Below are 3221 nucleotides of genomic sequence, written 5' to 3'. Positions count from 1 at the left end.
GGACGAGGGCAGGCCGGAGCCAGTGCAAGAGCAGGCCGGAGCCAAGGAGAGGACAGGCCAAAGCTAGAGCGAGGGCGGGCCGGAGCCAGGTCGAGGGCAGGCCGAAGCCAAGGCAAGGGCTGGCCGGAGCCAGAGTGAGGGCAGGGCGGAGCCAGGGCGAGGCTAGGCCGGAGCCAGAGCGATGGCAAGCCGGAGCCAAAGCGAGAGTAGGCCAGAGCCAAGGCAAGGGCAGACCAGAGCCAGAGCGAGAGAAGGCCGGAGCCAAGGCAAAGGCAGGCCAGAGCGAGAGCAGGCCAGAGCCAGGGCAATGGCAGACCGGAGCCAGGGCAAGGGCAGACCGGAGCCAGGGCGAGGGCAGGACCGAGCCAGAGCGAGAGCAGGCCGGAGCCAAGGTGAGGGCAGGCCAGAGCAAGAGCAGGCCTGAGCCAGGGCGAGAGCAGGCCAGAGCCAGGACAAGGGCAGGCCAGAGCGAGAGAAGGCCGGAGCCAGGGCGACGGCAGCCCAGAGCCTGAGCGAGAGCAGGCCGGAGCCAGAGCGAGGGCAGGCCAGAGCCAGAGCGAGAGTAGTCCAGAGCCAAGTCAAGGGCAGGCCAGAAGTAAACAATGGTGCAGCGGTCTCAGGGAGCGCCAAAGGAATACTGGACAATTTAGTAGATGTCAACCGACTTTTATTCTTCCTCCAATACCACTGCCACAACGCGTTTCAACGGTCTAAGCCGTCTTCATCAGGTGGGGTAACGGGGAATGTTACAATGACAGCTTTATAAAGGGGTGGTATTTTACAAAATTTAGACCACGTATTGTAATCAATTAACCCTTTCATTGAACAACTCCATATAATACATTCTTAACCAATTAACCTCTTATTTCCCCTGGAAACAGCATTGTGCACTAAAAAATCCCTACATGGATTCTTAAAATCACAATTCTTAGTAAAAACTTCCTATTTGTAAAAAAATAAATAAGTTTTTTTTTTTTTTAAATATATTTATTACCAACTATTAAAAATTATTAAAATCATCCTGGGGACCTTCTTGGGGTGTCTTGACAGTGTTATACTGCAGTTTCCAGCCCCCAATTCAAAAGTTGAATTTCTTAAAGAGACAGTGCACTTTCATATAAAATGGCCGAAAATAACCCTGTACAATTACCCACTACGATTATAAACCCCATAAATGTTTAAAAACACCCTGGGAACCTTACCAGAGTGTCCTGACAATGCTATACTGCAGTTTCCAGCCCCCAATTCAAAAGTTGGATTTCTTAAAGAGACAGTACACTTTCATATAAAATGGCCGAAAATAACCTTGTACCCTTGCCCACTGCGATTATAAACCCCATGAATGTTTAAAAACACCCTGGGAACCTTACCAGAGTGTCCTGACAATGCTATACTACGATTGTCAACCCCCAATTCTAAAGTTAAGTTTCTTAAAGAGACAGTACACTTTCATATAAAATAGCCGAAAATAACCTTGTACAATTGCCCACTGCTATAATAAAACTCATAAAACCCAATGCTATCCATTATCATGATCGGAACCTATGCTTCCAGTAAACTAAGTAACTGACGACAACATGAAAAAAGAACTAAATACCAGCCCGAAAGGGCAAGCAAATCTCCTGCTATGCTACGTCATACCATACCTTTAATCCTGTGCAGGTAGCCCCGCAAGCCATCATTAAACGGCTGATGACAACCCGAGAAAGATATGAGAGGGACAACATTAAACCTTCTCAGATTTAATGGTTTGATGTGTTTTCAATCGTAAGGTTCAAACCCTCAGGGTACAAAGTGCCCATTTTGTATATCCAAAAACTTTCTTTCTTTATAAGTGTACTCAATCGTTCTGGTCCATTATCCACAATGTGGTCAATAATGGTTATTTTCATCTTACTCGGGTCTTTGTGGTGATGGTTTGCATAGTGTCTGGAGACACTATGTAATTGATATCCTGCCCTTATATTAGATCTATGTTTATTTAATCGGGCATGGGCGGTCTGAATTGTCCGGCCGATGTATTGCAAGCCACAAGGGCACTCCAGCAAGTACACTACATAGGTGGATTGGCATGTTAATCTCTGCTTGATCTGGAAAACCTCATTAGTGGTATTAGATTTAAAGGTTTTTGCATTATTGATTATAACGCCACAACACATACATTTAGGTGTATTGCATGTGAAGCAGCCTCCTGTGTTAGGATTAGTCGTCACATCCCTTATTTTTTTCTTTTTTCTATTCGTGTTGCTAGGAGCAAGCAAGGTTTTTAAACTTCTATTCTTCCTAAAGATAATATTTGGTTTCTCTGGGATACTTTTGGAGAGAATGGGGTCACCTTTTAAAATAAACCAATGTTTTTGTAATAACTCCCGTACTACCGACCTGGATTGGCAAAATGTAGTAATTAAACTCCACTTTGTCTTTTCCTCTGTCCTTACAGAAGCCCTATCCGGATTCTCCCTTCTGTCCAAGCACGAGTCCTGTGATAGAGTGCATGTTCTTTTATATGCATCTTTTAAAAGTTTTTTTGGATAGCCTTTTTCCAAAAATCTCTTTTTGAGAATCTTGGATTCCACCTTAAAGTCAGAATCCAGAGTACAGTTTTTCCTGACTCTCCAATACTGCCCATAAGGCACATTTTTGATCCATCCAGGAAGGTGTCCACTGTTGAATTTGAGGTAGCTATTCACATCTACTGGTTTAGAGTCAGAGCGAGAGAAGGCCGGAGTCAAGGCAAGGGCAGGCCAGAACCAGAGCCAGAGCTGGCCGGAGTCAAGACGAGGGCAGGCCAGAACCAGAGCGAGAGCAGGCCGGAGCCAAGGCGAGGGGAGGCCAGAGCCAGTGTAAGAGCAGGCCGAAGCCAAGGCGAGGGGAGGCCAGAGCGAGAGCAGGCCAGAGCGAGAGCAGTCCGGAGCCAAGGCAAGGGCAGGCCTGAGCCAGAACGAGAGCAGGCCTGAGCCAGAGCAAGAGCAGGCCGGAGCCAGGGCGAGGGCAGGCTGGAGCCAGAGTGAGGGCAGGCCGGAGCCAGTTAGAGGGCAGGCCAGAGCCAGTTAGAGGGCAGGCCGGAGCCAAGCCGAGGGCAGGCCGGATCCAGGGCGAGAGGATAACGGAGCTAAGGCGTGGGCAGACCAGAGTCAGAGCGAGAGCAGGCCGGAGCCAAGGCGAGAGCAGGCCGGAGACAGGGTGAGGAAAGCGAGAGCAGGCTGGAGCCAGGGCAAGGA

This window comes from Phyllobates terribilis, unplaced genomic scaffold, assembly GCF_046119375.1.
Source record: "Phyllobates terribilis strain yellow unplaced genomic scaffold, ASM4611937v1 Scaffold_103__1_contigs__length_5881359, whole genome shotgun sequence".
NCBI classification, from domain to species: Eukaryota; Metazoa; Chordata; class Amphibia; order Anura; family Dendrobatidae; genus Phyllobates; species Phyllobates terribilis.
The sequence above is the reverse complement of the archived record's forward strand: the minus strand, read 5'-3'. Positions refer to the sequence as shown.